The 26323-nt window shown below is 41.1% G+C and overlaps 1 protein-coding gene and 1 long non-coding RNA gene across 12 annotated transcripts in view; one reads left to right on the top strand and one right to left on the bottom strand.

The window, feature by feature from the left end:
- FRMPD4 (FERM and PDZ domain containing 4) overlaps positions 1 to 26323 on the top strand; it is a 455926-nt gene that overhangs the window by 270195 nt on the left and 159408 nt on the right. The gene's annotated exons all lie outside the window — the stretch shown is intronic.
- Positions 1 to 26323, bottom strand: part of LOC107497612 — a 130239-nt gene that overhangs the window by 20788 nt on the left and 83128 nt on the right. For 7 of the 9 annotated variants that reach the window (XR_004952897.1, XR_004952894.1, XR_001593861.2 and 4 more), the window contains 3 exons: positions 17913 to 18119; positions 10101 to 10175; positions 7145 to 9058 (listed from right to left, as the gene is read on the bottom strand). This is a non-coding gene — a long non-coding RNA (uncharacterized LOC107497612). Of the gene's footprint in view, positions 1 to 7144; positions 9059 to 10100; positions 10176 to 17912; positions 18120 to 20424; positions 22393 to 26323 lie in introns of those variants that run through there. The other 2 variants (XR_004952896.1, XR_004952899.1) reach the window with 2 other exon arrangements.

Here is a 26323-nt window from a genome sequence, read left to right on the forward strand (position 1 = left end):
ATGGGTATCACGTAAAGGCAGCAAAAACTAACCGTGAGATGGCATGAGGTGGAACTCTCTCACAAAGGAAAGGGTAAGGCGGTGTTATACCCCAAGTTGATGATCACCATCGATATGACTGCCCTGAAGGGCTGATTAAGTTCCCTGCCGTCCAGAGCCTATGATGCTTCTGTATTCAGGCCCTATGTAGAATCAGGGCAACATGGACGTTCTTGCAGAAAGGAAACTGTTCGTTTGGGTGAAGTTATTTAACTTTCAGCAACACCTCCTCTCTTGTGCTATATACATAACTTGAGGTTTACAAGCCACAGACGTGCCCCAAATGGGACCCACGTGAAGGGAATGTTCTAGCCACATCATCGCCCTCTTAACCATGGAATCACAAGCTGGAGTCACCTTGATACCCTGGACTGGGCAGGCATCTGCTTTGTTATTCCTCTGACAACAATACAGAAATGTCTAGAGGGATGTTATGGAGAATGAAATGTCCCCAAAGCACTCCTTGATCTTACAAGGAACGGCACATTATAAACATGCTCTGCCTTGCTGGTTGCACCCTGTCTGTATGGGACACCTCGGATGTGAGCTTGCCTAAATCTGAGTCCTTCACTTGATCCGTCCTGATAAACTGCAGCCAAGATTAGTGGGGGGAGGGGCCGTGTGCCTTCCTTCTGTAAAGTGTCAGTTTCCAAAGTGATTTTCTAAAAGTAAATCAAGTCACATCATTCACTTAGAATGACCTGGACATGGTACAGTGTCTTCGACCTATAATTTTTGTGATCTCTGGGAAATAAGAATGTAGAGCTTCATAGTTGGGATATTTTGAACTGACATAGATTTCCTTTACCTTCCTTCCTCCCTCCCTTTTTTTTTCTTTATTTTTAAAAATTATTTTGCAAACCCTTTCTCTCCAGGGAAAAAATCTTCCCAGAGGTCATGATTTTTCATGTTGAGGTATGCTGGCTTTCATAATTACCTCCTTGAAGCTAAGTGTGGGTAAATACTCAAGACGAAGCCAGGTGATGAGTATTTCAAAGGCAACCTTAAAATAAAACTAATGAGGAGAAGTAGAAAATCTTTGAAGTTATTGCAATTAAATTATCCACAGTTGTCTTATAACTGGCTACCCTATACAGAGAAATATAAAGTCATCTATTAAGTAAAAATATCTCCAAATGTCTCATATATTATTGGGAGTCTGTTCTCTCAGATAGTTAACAGGAAGTAATGGGGACTACATCGCTGCACTTGGGCACAAAAATTGTCAACTGTTTAACCTGGGACCCGTCCATTCATCATTTCTGAAATGAAAATGCTAATAATTTGCTCTTCTTGTTCTGATGGTTAGGATCAGGTGAAATGACAGGTGTAAAATTCTTCTGAAAGCAAAACTGTGATGCAAAATACCAGCATTACAGGCACCAGCACTGTATTCGTTCTGTGTCTGATGATAACACTGTTGTGAAATTTGTGAAATCCAATTAGGAGCCAATCACAACAGAGCCGCAATTAAAACCAGTGCGTTGGTGAGAGAAAAGTCCTCCTTTCAGAATCATTTAATGACCGGCGAAAATCATTATCTCTGAGGAGGGAAGCTTTCTCTGTGTTTAAACACAATTCACAATTGTTGTGACATCTATATGTTCTTTATCTTTGTTCCCTCCATATAATAACCATCTAACTAATGATCAAATTGTCATTTTTAAAATCATAAATAAATGCAGGTACAGCCATTGATAGGCCCAGGTTCAGGACTACTTAAGATTCAATTCTTACCTCAGTATTACCCCATCCATTAAATTGCACTTGGGTAGGGAAAAATGAATTATTCATGAACATTGTTGATTGGCTATATTAACAATGTTGTTTTTCTTCCAGCAAAAGAGAGAGAATGGCCTGAAGTCTTTGTGGCTAGGCTCACACATACTAAACAGGAATTAATTATATTTGTGAATGAACATCAATATGTCACTTTAATTCTAGTATTGTTATAATAATGAGTGTTTAGTTCAAGTATAACAGCATCCAATGGGATAGAAACCTGACTCAAATTCCTTTGGGAAATTATATTCTTGAGACTCGATATGTGAAGGTGGAGCTGAGTTAATAGGGTCTCCACTCAGTTGTCCCTTCCTGAAGCTATAAAATATATCTTCCACATCTGTCACATTAGACAGGTCTATTTCCTCATCAAAACCTTTCAGTAGTTCCTTGTTACTACTTAAATTCAGAACCCTAACTTTAGGCTTCTAAGCCTTTCATTGGTTATCCCTGACTCATATGTGTATTCATCCATCCATCTGTTCATCCATTCATCCATCTATCCATCCATTAAAGCAACAAATGCTTATCCAGCATCTAATGTCTTCCCCTAGGTACTTTCAAAGACCCTAATTCAAGGTCTTCTATTGTTATTTTCTTCATAGGAACTTTACTCCCATTAAAGAATCTGGCATTCTCTTAATTTACAGCACTCAAATCTTCACACAGACCTTCACAAATGTTTTACTCAACTTATCTTTCCATTTTTACATGGCTGACCAGGTATATTCGTACCCATTCTTCCAGAGCATAGGAGCTTAGCAGATGCCACATTGTCAGTTCCTGAGCAAGAGCCACTCACTCTCTGTAACTACATTCTACCCTCAGGAAAGCTGCTCAAGAATCAAACACAAAGCTTATTTTAAAGGAGATTATCACTAACGGAGCAAAGATAAATACAATAAGAAACACATAAATCACATTCATAGAAGACATCTGAAGCGAGACTAACACAGTTTTAAAGAACTTCAGTAAGCACATGGAATGGGTTCCTTTATGAAGTTTGGTGACATCGTGACCAATCTGACAAGACTTTGTAGAGGAAGGAGGGTGATGCAAGCAAGGTTTGGAATGGTCTGAGAAAGGACACATTTGATTTGGCAGTTCCTAAAGCACAGATGAGAATTTAAGCAAAGTCAGAAACACGAATGAGCGGCAGATTTCTTCCGCTGGTCCTTAGGCCAGGAAACAAGATGATTGGAGGAGGGTGAGTTTGTGGCACTGGCTGTGCTTTCATTGAGAAGAGTGCTCATCCTTTTTTTGTATTCGCCAGAACCTTGAGAAGTTGTACATGGTGATGGGCGTAGCTGGGACTCCCTGCTGTGGTTCATTGCCTACCAAGGTGGTTCTCTCTATAGGTGGGTGAGTGGAAGGACACTGATCTCTGTGCTTGGCATTTATTATCTAATTTAATTCACCCGTAACTGAAGGATGTGGTATTTTTCATTTTGCAACAGAAACTGAAGCTTAATTACATGCCAAAGTAGAGCACAGACTCAAGCTCAGGTCTTCCTGGCTCCCGAATCCTCTCCGTCCACTTTTCCACGCCTTCGGTCTAGAGCAGGGTTTCTTGGTCTTGACGTTGGTGGCTGGATCTTTCTTTGTGGTGGGGGTGCTGGCCTGTGCACTGTGGGATATTAAGCAGCATCTCTAGCCTCTACCCACTAAGTACCAGTATCACTGCCCCCAACCAAAATATCTCCAGACATTTCAAATGGTCCCTGGTCGGGGTGGGAGTCAGGACAAGCAAAACCATCCTTAGCTGAGATCTACTGCTCTAAGGTATTATGAGTTTGGAAAATTGTAATGTAAACTTTTATTCTCTTCCAGTTTTAGCCACACTCAAGTGCAAAAGAGAACCTGGAAAACAGTGTGAAAGCGAAAGCTAACTTTGTACAATTCAAATTCTTTGGACAATTACCTACTTTCTTTTTTTTTTTTTTTTTTTGCCCAAACCTAATGATTATAACTTGGAAGTGCTCTTAGAAGAACACTGGTTGCAAGTTGCAAATAAAATGTCTGTTGGGAGGTTAGCACAGAGAGCTCCAGTCATGGAATAAAGCCATGCACAGACTTATCCTGATGTCTTCCTTTATAGAATTTAAGAAGCTGCAGCTTTACCCATAAATTATGTGAAAGCCTCTGCATGCTGGGAGCGTAAGAAGAACTGCTGGGCAGACATCAGTCTTTTCAGCTGGGTCATTTCCAGCTGCCTCATTGAATACAAAGACAGATTATGAATATTGAAAGCTCCTTGAGCGTAGGGACCATGTGTTAGAAACAGTGGGGTTATTAAGAAGCATAACTCTTAATTAGCAATAAATGAGTTGATATTGCAGTCATTTGTTGACAAATATTTCCTGAGCATTTGTTATACAATATTAAAATGGATATATATATATATATACTTAATGATTGATTAATTATCTACAAAAGTTTTTGATACTGCTTTGTGGTAATAGAGAAAACACTTTGAAATATTTTCAGTTTAAAACAAAATAACTAGGAAGGTAGTGGCCTCAATTCTGTCATGTCACACCGGTAGAATCTTACCAAATCCTGCTACACAGCATTTGCCACATATGATGACAAAAGTGGCCTGAAATCTAAGAGTCTGGTGCAGTCATTGCGACCACATCCAAAACAAAACATGTGCACCAGAAGAATAGTCAAGTATTCCACTCCTTGGTGATGGATATAATACATGGCTTGTACCATTGAATTTATTAGCTGTTAAAAGCAAATTTTAATATAGAAATACCTCATTAAATGTGTTTACGTACATCAGCAAGGGCTAATTAGAAAATGATGGTTATATTGTTTTGAAAACATGACATGTTTTTTAGCTTTGAGTCATATTTCAGATTACCCACTTGCAAAATAGAAAATAATACTAGTTGTGTGTTAAGATTAGATTCATCTACGTGATTACAAAGTTCACTAAAGTATCGGGCTTGGGCTTCATTTGGCAGTCTCGTAAACACACAGAGTTAGAACGCTGGCAGAGGACGTGTGTTTAAAAGGACTTAATTGTATGCAGTCTTTCTTCCAGATAACCTGCCCATATGTAATTATGGCTCTGTGACATCTTTCTGGGACGAGTGCCCTTGCAGATAATTCCAGGGCAGGCTGGAGGAGGAGATAACTAGATCAGTAGGGAAGCAAGATTTCTTCTTCCTCATTCTCTCTTAAAAATTACATGAAAATTTTCCGTATTTACCCATTTCCCTTTTTAGTGCATTGTTAATAATTATTGCCCACCTTATTTCTAGCAGCACCATGTATAATCTTTTTAATATGAACTAATGTGTGAATAAGGGGTATTTGTTTGTAGATTAAAAGGGCCAAAAGGATCTTGTAGTGTTTCCTTTGTTCTGATTTTCCTATCTCTAAGAAGAAAGGTTGAGGACGACACGTTTGCATTCCCAGTAGAATGCTAAAATAGTTTCAGGGTTCCTGCCCTAGGGAACCTCCCAAAAGATTAATATACTCAACAGCCTGTGACAAGGTAGGGACAGGTGGCATGGGAAAGTGTCCCCAAGGTCTTGGCTTCCTCGTGGCCTTGGCAACATTTGGCCCAGAGAGAATGTGCTGGCAATACTGTCATGCCTCTAGGGGACTGATATTTCAAGTTTAAAACAAAATGATATGCATGACATGTCCTTGGTGGACATTTCCTTCTCATAGAAAAAAGGAGGTCTCCAGCAGGCCAAGTTATTGGTTTCCTAGGAGGGAGCATTCCAAGGTCAAGTGCTTGCAGGGGAGGACAAGCCCTAAAAACCATGGGAGAGTTGGAGGTAACCCTTTTCCTTCAGCCTGCCAAGAAAGAATGTAAAAAAGTATAGGCCCAGGATTTGAGTGAGACAAAACTAGTTTGGAACGCTAGTTTCATCTACTTAGTAGCTAGGCCACTTTGGGCAAGGGATCTAGCACTTTTGTCATCTGTGAAATGGGGATAGGAATAATGACTTCATAGGATTATTTGGATCAACAAATGCAAATATTGTTATAAAGTGCTTTTCATTGATAGATAGGTAGGTAGGTAGGTAGATAGATAGATAGATAGATAGATAGATAGATAGAGCTGTAGACTGGAAGTCTGAAGCCTTAGCTTATAAAAGCTCGTTTGGACACTCAGCTAGTTTGGTCACATCTTTAAATTTTTCAGCATCACTTGCTCCATCTATCACAATGCTGTGGGGGAGGAGAGAAGTATTGCTGGAAGCTCTTTCAGTTAAAAAATCACCAAATGCCATATAAGAAATCTAAGTAAAATCATTAATAATATAGAAGTGGAAAAAGTGAAACCATTGCACAGCTCTCCAAGGACCCCAAGAAGGTATGTGAGCCAGGGAGTAAAATTGAAAATAAACTAAATTTATGTTTCTTCCTCTTGGTGCCTCTACAACAAGAGACAGAAATTAGGCTTGAGATGAGTCATTCGGTGTGTTGGGTGAACATTAAGGATGAGTCTCAGAAGGAAAGAATGGGAGAGGTAAGGGTGCACCTATTGCATTGTAACTAGCGGGTCTCTTTCTGGTTCTTTAAGACTCAGGATGCAGCTGTCTTCACCCTTTCTGTCTGTCCTGGGTAATGGGTCCCTCCTTTGCTGAGTTTAGGAGAGATTGAAGAGATAATGTCTGCCCAGTAGCTTCCTCTCCTTGGGCGAGGGCCCCATTCGCAAGTGCCCTTTTTGATCATCATGACTATCTGTGCCTCTGTGAAATACTGCCAAAGAGAACAAGCGGAGCTTGCCAGGAAGATAAATGTCCTAGGGTAAGAGATGAAAAAGAAATGGAACTAAGGGTGAGATTAAAAAAATAATAATAATAGGAAAAAAAAGTAATTGCAAGAAAGAAATTAGAACAATTATATAAACAGAGATTGGCTTCTAGGACACATGGCTAAAATCCCAGAATCAGAGTAAGGCAGGCAGTGGGTAAGAAACACACACACACACACACACACACACACACGCACACGCACACGCACGCACACACACACAACAAAACCCTTTGAGAGTTAGAATGTCGAATTCTCCAGGGGTGATCAGAGCGTTTCCAGAATAGAAGCTTCGGGCAGGCTATATTAAAAAAGAAAAAGGAAATGAAAAAGGAAAATCAAAATTTCCTATAAGCCTTTGCATTTTTTATTCCTCTATCTCCCAGAAAAGATTTTTCCATCAGAAGATATTGGTGATCACCGGTAGAGATACATATGGAATATAATGGAATATAAAGAGTAATTATGGATTTTGCCACCTATTAAAGAAGTTTATTACGGTATTTTGTGTGCAGCGCTTGTTCCTTTTCAACTTATTCACCTGTGTTCTAGACAAAGCTCCTTTCAGCTCGTTCCTCCTTTTTTCACCAGAATGAGATTGGCCTGTATCACGTTGTCTTGTGCGTCATGATTGATGGCAGGCGTTCTTTCTGTGAATAAAGCAAATGATCTTAATGACTTCAAGAGTCTACATCGGAAATGTTTATCACAGCAGTGGAGCTAACGTAGCCTGTGAGCCTGCAAATGATGACAAATTGGACAACTAGGTTTCCAGTTAAGTTAAAAAAGAGAGACTAAGAACAAACATATGTTTTGGTTTGGATGTTTTTGTTAAATAAGCTTAGCAGTTGATTAGTTGTGCACTTCTTGCCGTAGGTATAAATTAAGACTGTGTTTTTCTATAAGAAGTGCTGTTGCAGTCATAAGGTCCATGTGCTCAACCCCTCAAATATTTAATATTTCATAGATCAGAGTTTGAAAAAGGAAATGTTTTATTTATCGAAATGGCATCCTAAAGGGAAGATGGGAGATCTCCAGTTTTCTCAAATCCATCTTAAGATCCCATGAGTTCCTCCTTTGTCCTAATACATCCCCAGAAGGGAGAAGGGGTGGGGCAAGAGGTGAGGTTCAAAGAAAAGCAAGAATTCTCCACATCTCTTTGTTCCCAGTAGGTGGACCAGAAGTTTCTCAAGTCTGCTGCAGAGCTCCCCCATTCGATTAGCATATCTAAAGAATCGGAGGCTGGAATTAAGGTATTCTGTGGAGAAGCCAAAGCCTTCCACCCTGTGACAGAGTCTTGAGCTTCTAGTAACAGGTGATTTGGGGTCCTGAGACACTGTTTCAGCCTAGGTGGTCACCTAAGGGGGTAATACCCAGCCCCTTTGGGCAGTTCTTCTTGCCTGCACCTGCTGTCTAGAGGAGGAAAGGGAAGAGAGGTGTGTCCCTGGAAACAGCCATTCCTGGATACTGGCTTCTTCCGGAGCTTCTTAGTGGTGTGGTTTGCGGGAATTTATCTTCAAGGAGCTTGCCAGCCCTGCTGTCGCCAGCTCCGCTACTTCACCCCTCTCTCCCGCCTATGTGCCCAGCCCCCTACCCTAAGCCTCTCTCCTCTGAGGTTCCCACATTTGTACCTCATTAACGAAGAGTGCGAAGAAATCAACTACTCATTCTCCTTCATCAGGCCCACCCTAACAAACTTGTTAGCAAGTATTTTTAGCTTACTATTTGTTGAATTTATGACTTTAAGGTAATAGTATTTCCCAAGTCCTGAGGAAGATAACAAGGATAAGACACATTTTTCAAAAGAACTAAAAATCCGATGAGGAAGAAGAGACTTATTGAAACATCCATGTTAGATATTTGCAGTCAATGAAACTAGACGGGCGGTAGAGACAACCTAGTGTAACCCCCATATTAACTGTGGTCCAGGGGGTAAGGTGACTGCAACTCCAGTCTCTCGATTTTTAATGTAGTTCTTGTTTTCATTCGGTGAACATAGGTCAGTGCATCCTTTGTGTCAGTTATGGGTGTGATCCCAAACAAGACCACGACTGCCATGCTTCAAGCAGCCAACAGAACCTAGAAGAGATAATCAAGTCACCAGGCAAATCAATAAAAAGAATGGGAATTAAAGAAATCTGTGGGAGGAGCACCCAACTCTGTCCCAAGGATCTAGAGCAGCACTGTCCAATAAAATTATCATACGTGCTGCACGTGTTATTTTAATTTTCCTGTTAGCCATATTTTTAAAATAAGAAATTGATGGAATTCACTTTACCAGTATATTTCGCTTAACCCGTTATATCCAACATAGCATCATTCCGATATGTCATCAGCATATAACGAATTATTAATGAAACATTTTATATTCTGTTTTTCCTATTACATCTTCGAAACCCGGCCGTGCAGCACATCTCAGTTCAGACCCACCACGTTTGCAGTGTCCAATAGTGACCTGTGGTGAGAGGCAGCCATATTAGACACAGCAGTTGGCTAGAACGTTTCTCAAAAGGCTGAAGGCTAAGTCAGTTGGGAGAAGGAATGGGACTGGGAAGTTGGAAAAGCCTTCTGGGCTTCGAGGGGCTGGAAAGCTTAAACACTCAAAGGCCAGAGAAGGCAGGCACCTCACAGGAAATACATGGAATTCATTGTAGCCTCTCTTGGCCTATGACGATAGCCATTTATATGGATTGAGAAGGTAGGCAGAGGAAAAAATGTGAAGGAACGAAGGTGAGTTCAGCTTTGTACATGTTGAATATGAGTTGCCTATGGTCCACCAAATAGAGGAGTGAGATGGTAAGATCTCTAGGAGTTCTGAGACCTTAAGGTGGACTGGGCTGGGGTGTAGAAGCTTCAGGAGGAAGGTGAGAACTTAACCAGTGCTGTAAAGGATGGATCCAGCCAGTGCCATTTATCCTACAGGGAGTAGAGGTTGCCCTGGATTGGAGTTCTCTGTTTTTTGCCACTCAACACAGAGGAACAGACATGGCAAAGTTAATTATTGGAACCATCCGAAGTTTGTGTATATTTAGCCTGTATGTATCCTTCATGCCTCATTATCTTCTATAAACAATGCCTGGTTTGTCGTTATGCTAGAATAACATTTGGATGCAGGATGACAGAACTTTTATTGGAATATTTATGTTCTAATCCTTCATAAAATTGAGATCCATTTTATGTGCTTTGGGGGAAATTCGTGAATTTTAGGTTATCAGGAAAGATCATTCACTAAAATGCATATCTTTTACTGTATAATTTTGTGGTCCATGCCTACATCAAGTGAATTAAATCTAAGCATCACACTTATTAGTCTTTTTTATCCAAATTGTTTCCAAGGTTTTTTTAATCCTCTAAATTTATAGTTAAACTTATGATATAGAATCCGCATATGGGCAAGATCTAGTTTATTTTTTAACCCTTTATTGGGGGAAAAAAAACAAATGAAATAGCAGGCTGTATCCATAAAAATTAATTTTTTAAAAGGGCTCAAAACTCACCAGGGACGAGTAGGACTGGAATGGGCGTACAAGGCTTAAACCTTCCAAGTATGGAGTTTGGCGGAGCTTGGTAGCCTGGTAGAATGACAGTAAATGAAAGAAACGCTGAGTGTTAGAACAAACAGTGGATGAATACAGTCATTGGGAAAGGATTTGACTCAGTCTCTTTTTCAGAGGCAATGATGGAAGGTATATATTTTTATTCTTGTCTTAAAATTGATGACCATAACGGAGGGAATTTTAAAAGAAAGAAAAGAAGTTAATTGCTTACAAAATGCAATTACTGCCTCTTCCTCCTGCTGGGTCCTTGGAGCCCAGCTAAGACTATGAAATACCAGTTGAGTGGGGCTGCGGGTGCAGAAGGAGAAATCCACAGCCCTTGAAGCAGCATGCGAATGCCTCTGGGTTGTTTGCATTAGAAAGAGCGTGGACTGTGCTCTTTATCTCTGCTGGATTTGGAAGTAAAGATTCACCAAGGATCTGAAGTGCTAATATCAAGCATCTTATGGCTGCAATTCATTATAGAGCCTCTCGTAAAATCCCCGTCAAGCAAAATGGCTGTAAGAGCCACTTTTGTTTTGCTGCCAAAAGGACCATTTGGTTTCTACTAATTTAGTTACAGGTGTAATCAGATGTTTGCTTATTGCTCTCGGTATTTCATTGTCCTAAATATCTCAGCTTCGGTTGTGCCCGGGAAAAACTCTAGAGTTTATTTTCATTCAGCTCTATTCATTGAGTTCCAAGATGAGGCAAATCCCTCTGCTAGTGGTCCACAACTTACCCCAGTGTAAGGATGCTTGGAACCTCTAAGACAACTAGGATACAGGGTCACTTATAACAAAGTAGATGACACCATCTGAAGTTGTGCAGCTGTGTGGTCCTAGAGATAGCTCTCTCTGTCTTTGTCTCTCTCGGTCTCTTCCTCTCTGTCCCTCCCCCTGCCACCTTCCCTTTCTCCCTCCTTATCGGGAGATGACTGTAAAAAAGCTGTGGTAGGAGGTCCTTATTACACTTGGGCAGGAGTTGTTGGCAAACTGTTTCTGGAAAGATCCAGAGTGTACAATGTTAAGGCTTTGCAGGCCATACAGTCTCTGTCACACCACTCAACTCTGCCATTTTCGCATAAAAAGCAGCCATAGATTATCCTTAAATCAGTAGGCATGGCCACATGCCAATGAAATTTTATTTACCAAAGCAGGCAGTGGGCATGCCCTTGAGCTGTGGTTTGCTAACCACTGATTTGGAGCAGAGGGAGGAGACACCATTACTGGATGTGAACTTGGTCAAGGAGGCAGCCCAGGAAATGGTTTTAACAGGACGTGCAATATTTCCACAGGGATACCAATTTTCAGGCTAGCTTATTCTTGGCTCTTCTCAAATTATTTTATCTATGATAGTTTCCTGTCTTCAGTTTTCATGCAAGTTCCTTGAGAAGTGGGGCCAGGTGATCGTTTTGCATTCTTATGGAGTGTAGAGGCATTCTGAGATACTATCTTGTACTCAATAAATCCTTTTGGAGAAGAGTAGTGTAATGGCCTCGAGGAAAGTTTCCTAGAGCTTTTCAACTCTGCTTTGCTAAAGAAGCAAAGCCATAGCCAAAGGTTAGGGCCAAGCCGCGCCTTGGGTACCTTGTCTGGAACTGTAGATGCTGACAGTGCTTCTGAGATCGACAATGCCAGGATCTTGTCCAGGGAAGGGAACCTTTGGGTTCCGCCGCTAAAGGAGGCTCTCTGCTAATGTTGGACGGAAATGAGTTAGAGCTCCATTTAATGGGTAGTCACCCCGCTCATATTTTAGAAATCTGAGATGACCATGAATGTGAAGTGTCACTCTTGTTCAGGAGACATGATTTCTTTTGCTTCCCGTGTTCAAACCAGTTCTCATGGACTCTTTAGCCTTGATCTGGGTCGCCCAAGGTCAGTATCAGGTAAAGAGTTGGTGCTGACTTCGATCTTGGCAAAGCCCTGCCAGGCCGACCTCAGTGGCCTCACAGACACCAGCCTGGAAGCCCCAAGTTGAAAGTTCCAGCAGCAATAGTTCACTTCCTGTTTCAGAAACTCAGAAAGCTTGCTACTTCCTCAGTTTGCTCCTTGGACTAGCAAGTGTCATCACCACCTGGGAGCTTATTAGAAATGCATCCCCTCCCTTGGCCTGCTGAATCAGAACCAGGATTTTAAAAGATGCTCAGCTATTTCTATGCAAATTAGTATTCAAGGTGGAGAAGCCACACTATAAGGGACACTTTACATTTTGAAAGGCTTTTCAGCACTTTCTAATAAATGTGTCATCTACTTGCTGAAATCTCTTTTCTGGAAATATTCACGTTGTAGTTTATATTATTATTGTTGCTTAGAGGAGATTTTTAGAACTTGTTTAATAAAAACTTAGCGTGTCATATACGATTATAATATAGCTCTTTTTCACAATTTGTAAGTCAGCACACTTAGTAAATAAATGTCTTTCTCATTGTGGAAATAATTACTCCACGACATATAAATATTGAGATCTTATTGTCTTCCCAATGTTTTAAGCTCATTTCTTTTGTGTGACACATCTTAGGGAAATACATGATAGATTTCGTCCCTATTTATGAAATGATCATGTTGGGACATAAAAAGGTGGCAGAGCTTACTTGTGGCCATTACTGGTGCTAGGCTAAGGAATTTCTGGATCTTCCTCTGTGTTCAGCGATAACATGCCTATATTTGGAACAGATGGAATGAAAAATATGAATGAACTCTAAATGGAAGCTGGGGAAGATGGATGAAAACTAAGCAACTCTAATATTGTAACTAATGGCACTATTTCTTTTGCTATAGTTTTTGTTATACTTTTCACAATAAAATATTCGCTCTCAAAATTGTTATGGAAATGTGAGGGCAGAATGGGAATCTCTGAAAATCATCACAGAATGTGGGCTTTGGCGTTCACCTGCTAAGTTTGAGGCGGACTCCAGCCCTTAGAGATTTTCTAATGAGAGAAATCTTAACTCTGAGTTCCCCATGGGGATCAAGGAAGCCCGATGCTCAGATCTGAGTTGCCCCCTCCCCTCTCTATTTTTTTAAGAGGTTGTTTGTTCTTTGAGGGTAGGAGTCTGTCATCTTATTTGAGGGTAAGGGCCTGTCATCTTTATCTGTCACAGATCTACCCATAAAATGGTGCATAATAAAAGAGTTTTTGAATGAAAAGAACACAAATAAATAGACCGATATTGGGTGGAAAGCATCTGCAAATTGGCTTCCATTATTACCAGAATGTGTTTTCTTCTTATGATCTTCACAGTTGTTTAGAGATCAAAAAAATAAAGAAATAAATAGAAGTAATGAGACAGCCCTGAGTGGTAGATATCTATTTTCAAGTGTGTCTGTTTAATTCTTCTACAAGGCTTTTTGTATTCTTTTAGTCTTACACGTTTTGGATGACCTTAGTATGTGCAGATATTGAGAAATCTAGTGAAATAATGTATTCTCTTTTGATATCCAGGCAGGGAGTATTTTAAAAATACATTTAATTTCTGCATTTAGCATCATGTACACATTTTTTACTTCTATGTTAATAGTTTAGGAAAATGAAGAGAGGCCAGGGAACTGCATATTTGATTCTGGGTTGTGATGGGGAGAGGCGCCAGTCATGTCAATGCAGGAACAAAGCCATGATTCTCTGTATTAAATGCCTCTAAATGAAAAGCCACCAGAAATTTTCCTAGAATTAGATAAAAATAAAATATACCACATCAATGGATTTTGTTTATATTCTAAATAACCAATTAAAAATATAGCAAATGCATTCTAACTCTGGGGAATGAAGCCGGCCAATGTATTTTAACGTGTTGGTATTTAGGTGTATCTAAATGAGCTATAACTCCCTGTCTTACCTTGTTAAGGATGTCAGCAGGTGTACTATAAACACCTGTTCTTTAGAGATTATAATTCAGCAGTAAAGAAAGACTTCTTCAGCAGACATTGCAATAACAAACCAAACTCAGGCGTGTATTTGATTGAAAATAGAAACTTTTTAACTTATAAAATGAATGGCCTTTGGTAGTTGAAAAATGTGAATAAGACTAAAACAATGACAGGTGTCATTAGGCATCATACTTCTTGATATTAAAATCATCTTATAACGTCACATTTGAAAACTCTAAGAACATCACATGAGATACTGCTGATGGAGATACTTGTTTCTCCAAGCCAAAAGAGTTCGATTGGAACTTTGGACAGTAGCCACTAAAGCTACTTTTTCCATTACGGTTTTAGGCTGCCTGGGTGTTGTATTTTTGAAACACTGTTCATCCCGATAGTGGTCCTATTTACAAGGTAAGATCAATGGTTCAGAGCTTTAAAACTCCCCAGAAATCTTCAGGTATGTGATGGGCTGAACTATAACGTTCCATCTGTGGGTCGAACACTGTGGAAAATAAGGATCTTGTTTGCGTTCCTTGAGTGGTGAACTGTTACCTCAGCGGAAACATAATTTTGTGGAATTTGTGTATCTGAGCCTCTTCCAATTCCATTAAAGATAATGACCTTTGAGAAATCTGTTTGGGTGATGAAGGTGAACATTTTGGAGCTTAAAGGGTCCTCAGCAGTCATAGAGTCCAGCACCTTCATTCTATGAATAGGAAAATTGGGGGGCAGAAAGATAAACAAATTTATCAAGGTGCCGCTATAAATCTGGGGTAAACAAACTATGACCCACCTGGCAAATACAGATTGCTTTTTTGGTAAAGTCTTATTGGAACAGACATGCCCTTTAGTTTACACGTGGTCTTTGACTGCTTGGGATTCAACAATGTAGCGTTGAGGAGATGCAACAGAGACCATCTGACCCTCAAAGCTGAAAATGCTTATTATATGGCTCCGTACAGAAAACTTGCTGATCCCCGCCATAAATGGCGCCCTTAGAATTTCATCTCCTGCCTTCCAGGCCAGTTTTTTTCCATCTGTATCTTTTTTCACTTTTAGTTCACAAAAGGTGCATACTTGATCATATCAGTTCCTTCCCCTCCGTCTACTTTCTTCTTTTTAGTAATCTCTTCCCTTTCATCCTGCTGATACCTAAGAAGATGAGGAGATGAGTTTTAAGTCATATTTGATTATCTTACCCAGAAATAATTTAAATAACTTAATGCAGTGGGAGATAGCTATTAGATATACATTTAACATGGGAGTCTAAAAGTCATTAAACAGGACTAAGAAGATTAAGGAAACTGCAGTCCAGATAAGCAAATACTTTATGTTAAGCCATAAAAATTCAAAGATGATGAGACTATATGTGTATATCCCCAACAAACAGTGAAAATACAATTTCACAATGGATAGCTAACTAAGAAAATGTTTGAATTTTTTATATACAGTGCATAAGGATGTTCAATGGAAAGCCAATTGGATTTGGCTAAGGTTGTGAGTAGCAATATTATGTTATGAGTCATCTAAAAATAAGGCAAACGTGAACATGAATGCTGCCTCTCAAAATGATGAGTGTTTGCAAAGTGTTTTAACAACACATTTAAAAATTAGATTAGGCCATTTGGCAGATTCAGCCAATGCTGGGTTTCATTAATCCTATAATCACTGTCAAGTTCTCTGACCTGATGCATTTGGTGGGGCCTGAGAGCATATTCAGGTTCCATATTACAGCTAAGAGCAACAGATGGGTCCTAGTTGAAGTGGGGAAAAGCATTTAACAGTCCCTATGGGCGAGATAGTCCTCTGTGGGAGACCATCGGAGGGGGAAGGAGGAGTTCCCTGTCTCCTGACGCCTGGGTTTCCCAGCCCGGGCTCCTGCCCACGAGGTTGCCTTCTACAACGGCACATGGGCCAAACGTCCAAGCTCCTTAAATCTCCTTCTGAAAATCCTTCAGGAAGAGCCCTGCGTACAGTCTCTCAGTAAGACAAATGTAGCTCGTGTTTCCTCTAGCATTGGGACAGTTGACTTATTTCTTGAGTTAAGCACCACATGAAGCCACTGGCTTGCATGTGGGTCGTGACATACCCCAAACACATATCTTTAATTACTGAGCAATGAGGTGCTCACCCCACGAGAGGCTCATGGGACTAACTGAGGGGACAGTTGGGAAAGTAGCTTAAGCTCAGAGGGAGGGAGAGAAAAAGGGAGGGATGGAGGGCAGGTGTCCTACCTCAGGAGTTTCAGTGAGAGCTCAGGGTTCTGGGAACCGCCCACAGCCAGGACCATGTCCAGGTGGAATGAGCCATGATGCCCACCTCCCTCAGTAACCCCTTCCATTCCATGAGAGCAAGCACCCTGTCTGCTTGTCACAGCATGGGTCCCGCACAATGACTGGCACAGAAGTCCTTGAAAAATGTTTTGAATGATTGAATGAATGAAGGTAGTATCATGAGGGCATCCAGAGGTTGGAGGAGAGAAAAAGAGTTCTCAGACTATGTTATAGCTGAGAGTAGGAACTGTGCATATAGCATCTCTAAATCATACGCAGGGTTGATTACAAAACCTTGCAAAAAAAAGTCATCATCTCCCAGTGGATGCTTGTCGATTGACCGGAAAGGCCTCTCTGTGTGGAGGCCTGGCTGGTACAATCAATGCCTGTATGTCTGCTCAGAATCTTCTCTCAGTCCAGGGTGGTCATCTTCTGTCCAGTCATCAGCTTAACCACACTCTTTACTGCCTCTTTAAGAGATTCATTTACCACCTCAGATCCTTTCTGGGAAGAGGAAGGGCAAAAGGAATAAATCTGGGTCCGATGTTCACTAGCAAATGTGAACGATCTAGTGTAACTGTGCCCCAGGTTCCTGGCACGTGAAGGCATCAGGGGCTTCTAGCTGGGGTAGAATGTTCTCTGACGTTGAAACTGTCATTCTGGTGCCTGTTGTGTGCTGTTGCCACTCTCCCCTGTCTGTCCCGCTACCTTATTTATCCAAACCGCCAGATGTGGGGGCCTCGTGGTCCGAACTGGCCCAGTTCATCATCAGAAATTCTCAGACACTTTTTGTTCTGCTTTCTGCTGGCCGATTTGTTGTCATGTTCCCATCTTGAGCTCTGCCCTTTGAAAAATCCTAAGTGTCTTTGAGTCCTTTTTTTTTTTTTTTTTTTTTTACCACGTCCCAACTGCCCTCGATCACTGTGGTTCTCGTGTAAAAGGTTCTAACAACTCGTGTGTCAACTTACTTAACACACAGTGTTTGTTGCACAACTACGATTGCCAGGCCCCGCGTGAACTCCAGGTGTCACGTCTGAATAAAACCTGTGGTTCGATCTACAAACATTGGCCATCATTGCTGGGTTTTGAAGAAAAGAATTGCATCATCTTTTCTCAAGTCTTAAATTTATGATCAGTTGCATCTTTAAGACATAGTCAGATCAAGAAACAAGATAACTCAACGCCAAGTATAAACCTTGATTGAGTACTGAATCAAATAAATGAAAACCTATAAAAACATTATTGGGGTAATTGGGAAAATTTTCTTAGGGGCTATATATTAGATAATACTGTACTGATATTAAATTTCAGTGTGATATGTATTGTAGTTTTAAAGGAGAATGTTCTTTTTCTTAAGAGATCAATGCTGCAGAATTTGGGGGTGAAGTCTCCTGATGCCCGTTACTTCCTAAGAAATGATTCAAGTCAACATTTTATATATATAAACAGGGTAAAGGAGCAGAGGGACAGGTGATACAATAAATGTTGTAAAATATGACGTTGGAGGCCAAATCATTGTTGCCGGGCCAGCCCGTGCACTGCGGGATGTGTGGCAGTCTCCCTGTCCTCCACCCACTAGATGCCAGTAGCGCGCCACCACCCCCAGTTGCGACAACCCTAAAATGTCTCCAGACCTTTTGAAATGTCCACTGGGGGGCAAAGTCTCTGCTTGTTGAGAGCCAGGGCTCTACGTGAAGCCTTGCGAGGGTGGTGATTGTCCCGTCCTTTCAACTTTTCTTTAAGATTGCGGTTCCTCAAAATGAAAAGTTGGGGAAATGAACAATCTTGGTTCGGGGTGTGAGTTTGCCATCACTGAAGAGCGATGTCCAGCTAAGGGAACCCTGAAGTGGAAAAATGAAAATGACCTGGTATCAAGAAAACTGATCAAGGCTTAGAAAATTTAGCAACCGTGAGGTTCATTATTTAGACCCTGTTATTTCGATTTGGGGCCTCTGAATTGCAATTTCGTCTTCACAAAATCAAGAGGCTTTCACGAATGCTGAGGCAGCAAGTTCTTGTCGAGGACATTGTTACCTTACAGGCTATAGCATTCATCTCTTGAAATCCTAGACCCATCAGGTCACTGTCACATGGCTCCATTGGAAGAGGCATTGGGGTCCCATGAGTGCCATGTCTATACATTCTGATCATGCCACGACATAGATCCACCAGCCAGCCATTCAACAACAGAAGGTAATATGAAGACGTTATGTTATTGCTTCCATGTATTTAGGTCCCCTGTCCAAAAGCAATTGATAAAATTCCCATTTCTGAATAATTCTGTAGCCCTTTAGTAAAGCAAACAGAAGAGGACCCACTTACGTGTCCTCTCAGTTAACAAACAGTAGGTATTGCACACCTGCCATTGCCAAGTACTGTGATCTCCAGGGATAAAAAGATGAAGGAGACGCACCTCTGTCCTTATGGAAGTCGTAATTGGCTAAGGGGTATCACAAATAAGAGGTAATTCCAATTCCGAGTGGCAAGGCTAATAAGAGTTCAACTTGCAGCGAATATATTAACAAGTAAGTTTATTGAGCATCAGCTAAGAGTAGCATGTGGAATTTTTAAACAGTTTGAACTCCCAGGAGCTTGTAATCTGGGAACACATGTATTACATGCTAATTATATTGGTAATTATAGAAGGTAGATGCTATCTCAATGATGCAAACAGTAGCTTCCCCTAAGTATAGGGAAATGAGACAATCTTTTTGGGGAAGGAGTATTCAGTTCTTTGCAGGTGGTGGCATTTGCTATGAGTTTTAGAGGCTCGATTTTGAACAGTTATGGAAAAGACTGGGGAGTCATAGTGGGAAAAGAAGAGTGTTTTAGCCACAGGCAATGGCATGAACACAGACATGGAGAACATGTATGTTCGGGCTATGACAGGTGAGTTAGTTTAAAAGCCACAATATCGTTATGCAAAATTAATGCGATGCCAGGCTGGAAAAGAAGATCTAGAGATTTGAGGTATTTATTTTCTAAGTCGATGGGCCTTATTTTCTAAGTCATGGTTTTCAAGATCTGTTTTGTTCACTGATGTATTTCAAGCACCTGTAACAGCATGTGGTATATTCTAAATAATCAATATTTGTCATATGTGTTAATATGTGCAAGGAATAACAATAGCAGCTCTCTTTGAACACTTAATTCATGGAGCTCTTTCAACAACCCAGCAAAATGTTAGTATTATCCTTAGCTTTCAGAAGATGGAGATGCTCTTTTGGTGAGGATAAGGAACATCCTCAAGTTCCGATGCTAAGAGGTGGAGCCAAGTTTCAGTGAAGCTCTGTCTGAATCTAGTCTCCATGGTTTGGCCTGATATATGCTTTATTTTCTTCCCTTGATTATACACAGATGGTAGCGGGCTGTGCATCTTTCTACATCTTGCCTCTCCACCCTCCCCCCACCCCATTCACTTTAGGATCTTTCCCGATCTGTACACAAAGAAATTCTTTTTTTACAGCTGCATTGTATTCCACTGTGTGTTTGTACCATAGTTTATTTAATGCATCTTGTACTGATGGGCTCTTAGGGCAAAGGGTATACATATTCGCAATTTGTATCAAGACTGCTAAACTGCACTCCCCAGGGGCTTGTTGGGATGCACTCCGAACAATATGACAGTGCACGTTTGCCTACAGCTGCACTAACACGATGCGTTTTCAGACTTTCAGTGCTCTCTACAAATTCTCCAGTAAATCCACCAAAAATCCATATGGAATTATATCCTTTTCTCAATTTATTTTGATCAAAATAAAAATTTAATTATAAAAGTAATACATACTTATTATAGGAAACAAAAATAAAAGCATACAAACAGAACCTGCTTCAGTCGCACAACCCAGAGGTAGCCACTGTGGCTCCATCCTTCCGGACTGTTGTTTTAAGCCTATGCACACAGGTATTTTTAAAAAGTAGACCATGTTGTGTATATTCTTTTTATAGCCAATTTCGTTCACTTGGTTTTTAGCTGAAAGGTACCCATTGTTGGATGAGCCATCATGGCGGCAACCAGCCCCTCTTGTTAAGCTGTCGTGAGATTTAAGGTGAAATAACATGTCCAAGTGCCTAGAACGGTGCCTGTCTAATAGAAGTTATTAAACCCCTGTTACCCCTGCCTTCTCCCCTGGATAACACTTTTACCTGCTTGAGGAAGGCAGGGAGCTGCCATTTCAATCCCTAAGATTCTGTGGCCAATACCATCATGTACCTTGGACTGCTCTATTAATTCAGTTCACATTGAGATTCTATTATGTGCTTGACACGGGCCTGAATAAGAGAGATAAAAAGATGAAGAAGACCTGGTCATCGCTCTCACAGGTTGTGCTCCAGATTTGCATATGCGTTGGCATCGTGTGCTCACCTGGGAGACACAACTACAAACTCATGATCATGGCCAACAGCATTGTTGTAAAAGGGGCTCAAGATTCGATCAGCTGACCATTCCCACATTTGGCCCTGAAACGCCTCTCTAGGCATCTTTGCCCATCCTGGACAGTCTGCATCTGTTTCCTCCTGTACGATACAGGGCTAATTATAATTGTCCTTCCAGGTCAACAGAGTTGGAGAATTCAGTGTACTAACAGATGCAAATGCACTTGAAAAATCCAATGTCCAATTCAAGGCAAAGTTGCATGTGACTTTAATGGCAAGCCCTCTGTGCGGTGTTTGGGGGCTCAGGATATGTGTCCTCAGACTCAGGATGTCTTGAGTCTGTCAGGATTGTTTACAGAGCAAGGCCAAAATTTGTATGTTCAAATTTTTGGAAGAAGAACCAGGTTGTCTGGTTTAATTCTTCTGTTAATTCTCCCAGATACCCAAATGAGAAACAAGTAATTCAGTAGTCTGGTGAGAGGTTTGTGTAGTGTAGAAACTCATGGATGTATAATCGCACAATCGATTTCATTGTGTAGGTTGGTAAATCATGCAATGAAGCAGATAAAAATAATCCAAAAAAAGTTGAAATTTGTTCATTAAATATATATATCCAATTTCGTTTCCATTGTTATACTCTTGATTAATAATACATTCCACTTGACTAAAATGATTCAATAATGAGTATAGTTTTGAGTTTCTGCTTTTAAGAGGCTTGGTGTTAATTTTTTAAGTAGTTTTAACTGCTTGCTTTTTCCCCTTTACTATATTTTCCTGTCCTCCTTGTCATAATAGAAGTGAAATCTTAAAAATAGTTGTTGGGATGATTCTAACTTCTGTCCACATGGCTTTACTGTTATTTTCACCCTATGACTATAGCTTTCTTTCCTCGCACCTGTACTAGAAGCTGCTAATAAGGGGCCACAGGTTGAAAAACTATTACCTCTTGTATGAGACTGTACTAGAGCCTGATTGCAGGAAGAGACTTACATTCTGAGATCGGAGAGAATGCAACCTAATTCGGAATGTGGCCACGTGTCAACAGCATAGTTGGCTAGAATCAAAGACTTGGTCGGTTAGTCTGTTCCCCGCCAATCCATGGGAACGAGAAAGCGCAGGACAGGACCACCTCAACCCTAATGGGGCCCATCAAGTTTGTCACAAAAGGAACAAAGCTGCCACCAAACTTGGAACTTTTTAAATTCATCCAGAACCATCTTTTGTTCTTTTTTTTCTCTCTCCCTCTCTGCTTCCTTTACCTTAACCCACACTGCATGTCAGCCTTGAATGCCATCTGCTCACAAATTGTGTCAAGTTAGGAGTTCTATTAGTTTGTGAGTACTGTAACCCAAACACCATTTAGAGCAACATAAATGAGAATACGCTTTACATTTTGTAACACCATCTGTAATACTATGTATCCTTGGGTTATTCTGAAAATCATCTTTGTGAGTCCAAACAGATAAGGATGATCAAATTCAGGGTCACGTTTTATTTTGTTGGATTGGTATTGTGTCATTCTATGTCAGGAACGAATTACTGAATAGATGTGGCTTATCTGAAATGGACATAATTAAATTCTCAGCACTGATTTCAGAGGATGCCGCTTAATCCTGGCTCCTGGTCATAAATACTACCAAGAACATAAGTAGACTCATAAGTCGAAGTCATGCTTAATTATGACACCGTGCACGCAAAATGGAATTTAGAGTTGGAAGCCTCAGGCTTCAGCCCTGGCCGTTCTCCTTACTAGTTGTATAACGTCAGCAGGAGCTTTGTACAGGGTGGGTTTGAATGCTCTCTCCCCTCCTCGCGCCCCCCCCCCCATTTCTACCCCTAGTACAATCTTATATGAAACACAGTGCTTGCCACAACCTGCATTTCCCTTCCAGCTGGTTCGCTGGCCTTATTTCCCTCCAGTGAAGAAAATTTAGTGCCTCCGCTGGACGTGGGCAAGTTATACATTCTCTCTGAGCCTCAGTTTCTTCATCTTTAAAACAGATACGTTAATGCTTTAGCAGGCATTCTTTCGCATGCTGAGGCAGGCGTGTGAGTATCCAAAGAAATTATTTACGTAGAAGCACTGTTTAAACTGTTAGGGCAAATACAAAAGATACTTTCATTGCTATTACAACCACTTGTAACACAGCATACCGTTGATGAAACTATTCTAAATGGGTTTGGCACTGTACTTCAGGGCTTAGGTATCTCATTTATCTGCACAATATGTCTGTGAGCTAAATGTTATTTTCATTTGACACCAAAATAAAACCCAGAAAGACCAAGGCATTTGCCTAGAGCTGTGAAGCTATTAACTGGCAAACCTGGAATTCGAAGTCGTTTTCTCTGATATAAAGATCCGTTCGACTTCTCATAATTGAGCTTCCAGTGGGAACATCGAGGCAGCTGGTTTTTTTGTTCTAAGTCTGGCGAGCACCAACTGTATGTCAATTACTGCGCTAAGAATCGTGCCTTCATTACTTTATGAGCTAAGCAGGGCCACCGTTGTCATTTTGGCTGGATCTTTCTGTGTTCCGGGGACTGTCTTGAGCAGTGAAGGATATTGAGAAGCATCCCTAGTGTCTACCTATTAGATTCCAGGACCATCTCTCCCCCAAACATTGCCACGTGCCTCCTGGAGGCGAAATCACTTCCGGGTGAGAATCATTATTCAAGGCTAATTCTGTTTTGCAGGTGATGAAAATAAAGTAGAGTCTAGGGTTCAGGGTCACAGAGCCAATAAGCGACAGAATTTCAATCTGTCTGACTTAGAGCTTCAGAACTGGATCTCACCTACCTCCCCCCAACCCCTGCCCACCCCCAGCATCCCTTTTTTCTCATATTGAGATTTGTTTCTAAGGAAACTCAGGTCACCTTAGCAGCCTACAGGTGATTTTTGAGAGCATGCCTGCCCTTAGGCCAGATTCGCCATCAAGATTTGGTCCAGGGATGAGAGATGTACACACAGGAAGAGACCTTGGGTTGCTTCCACCCGTGGTCCCAACACAAATAACTCTGCGACTGTGTCTGTACCCCTCACAGCTGTTCTCACTTCATGTAAAGTATGAAGATGTTTTTTCGTCCAGGACAGTTTCAATCTGTTGCAGAGAATAGACGGGTGAAGCACAAAGTTGCAAACCAGTTTAGTCAGTCGTGGGGAGTTTCTAGAGGGACTGAAATAGCCCTGCCAATGTAGGTCGCTATTTTTAAGGCTGAGCTAAGTGTTTGAAAGTGGTTCACACAGCCATGATCTCAGGTTGAAGTCACAGAACATCGGAGTTGCAAGGAATCTCAAGGCCTGGCCCGCGACAAGTGGAAATTGACCCTCTGCACCAAGGATCACACACACACACACACACACACACACACACACAGCGACACACACACACACACACACACACACACACACACACACACACGCACAGCGGGGATTAACGGCTGCTCGAGAAGACAGTCTGATATTTTCTTCTCCTTTGACAATGGCTGAACTCATCAACTTCTGACCTCATAGGAGGGTCCAGCTGGGGCTGGCTTCAGCCCCCTCTTGCCTGCTCTTGCCAGACTGGAAAAGAATAGATGACCAAGCCTTTCTTTTCATCCTTTTTCTATTTTGAAACTAGATAAAGCCATTTATACTTGCATCACTACCCAAAGTCCTGGGTTTTCTCGAGGGGTAGGTAGAGATTTATTTAGCTGGTACTTTACAGCACATTTCATATACTGTGTTCTGGGCATCATACTAAACACTTCCCAAAACGCATTTAAATTTTTATCGAAGATGCGGTCCTGTTACCATGATCCCATTTATGCCATTTTATAGAAGAGTATCTGGAACTAGGAGTTAGTTGCTCAAGTTAATAGAAAATAAGCAACAGAGCCGGGGTCGAAGAGAGTCTTATTCTAATCCAGCGGGTCTCGGACGTGGCTTGGTACCAGCAAGGCCCGGAGGCTGGTAACACAGACTGCTGGGTCAGCCTCAGAATTTGGGGTTCAGTAGGTTTTGGGTGGGTCCAAGAATTTGCATTTCTAACAAATTCCTGCTGCTGCTGCTTCTGGTCCCGAGACCACACTTGGCGAATCTGCCTCTCCAGTGGGCGAGCTCTTGACTGCCACAGTCTGCTACTCTTGTCTAGTCTGTATTAGAGGGGACTCTAGGCCACACAACCAGGGGCCCCGCTTTATATGTACTGACCCTGCTGCTGCTCTACAAGAGGCCACTTCTTTGCCTCCAGGTGGAAAAAACTATCTTTCAGCAGTGAATGGGATAGAGGGCATTTGAGAGTGCTGGAGAGTTTGGCGTAGCCACAGAAATGAGAGCTGGGCTAGACGGTCCCTGGAGTGGAGGGTACCCTCCCAGCGGAGAGTCAACCGCCATCTTCCAAGGCTAGATATGCTTGGGGTAGACTTCTGGTTATCACACTGTGCGGAATCAGAAGCCAAGTCCCTCTATAATTATGATCTTCGTCCTTGATTTTCCTCCAGACCATTATGGTTAGATCTGTGTTATTTTTTTTTTCTATTTGCACTTCTCGTTTGCTAAGTTGTACTAATGCTTTTCTGACCCACATATTGTAGATTAACACATTGTCACATGTCATTTTGATAATTCAGTTATTCATTTTCTATCAGCAAATGTCCCTTGACTTGAATGAACTCAAACAATGTTTGTGGATTTTTCCAGTATTAACATTACACTTGGCGTTTTATGACAAAAGGCTTTACTGGAAAACATCTTGCTGAGCCGCTGTGTACTACTTCCTGAACATACTGTACAGGACAAAATGTAGTTTATAATAACATTCAGCCTTCCTCCAGCCTATTATTACAATTCTGCACATTACGCGTAAGTTGTATGAGGAAGCCTGTGTCGTTTAATGATTTAGATTTTGGAGGGCGGGGAATGAAAGAAGGGAAAAGAGAAAAGATAAGTTACTGTATTTGTTTTTAATACGTTAGTCCCCTCTGGGAAAGCTTAACATTCTGATAAAGCACATAATATAGTAATCTGGAGTAAATTTTGGCATTCTCTACATAGGCTCCCTTTTACTTACAAGAACATTTTTTGTATCACCTGTTACTATACGAATGCTTTTATAAAACTTTTTAATAACAGAGGATGCTGTGTTCATCCCTCTCAGGGCTTATTTTCTTGGTTCCACCTTAGAAAGCAGTGTAGAAAAATTGATGTTTTTTGTTAGTACCTCAGGATCGAAATTCATGTGTTGGCTCACTGCAGGGAAGCAGCATGTTTAAAAAAAAAAAAAAAAAAAAGTCAGAGGAAATTGCCCCTGCTGACTTTTGCATGATGAAGAGGATCAACAACAGTTGCCATGTCTATTTTTTTAATAGTCAACGGATAAGAAATAACTCAATGGTGGCATTCTAAATTTGCCAGACCTATATTAAGTTTGTGAACTCTTTTTTGCTCAACACACTTTATGAAGGATGTGGGAAAACTGAAAGGAAGTTAAAGAAAAGTGACAGAGTTGGTTAAAATTATGCAAAACAGTTCTTCTATAGAAAACTTACAGGAAATGGGCTTATTACACCTGGGGATGAGTGTTGGGTTATGGTCAGATGTATGAGTTGGGTGGTAGGGGTGGGGGTTGGGTGAGTTATCCCGGGGAATTAAAAGTCTCCCCTTCTCAGAGAAAGGTTGACACCCCTG

The sequence above is a fragment of the Rousettus aegyptiacus genome, unplaced genomic scaffold (assembly GCF_014176215.1).
Source record: "Rousettus aegyptiacus isolate mRouAeg1 unplaced genomic scaffold, mRouAeg1.p scaffold_m13_p_9, whole genome shotgun sequence".
NCBI classification, from domain to species: domain Eukaryota; kingdom Metazoa; phylum Chordata; class Mammalia; order Chiroptera; family Pteropodidae; genus Rousettus; species Rousettus aegyptiacus.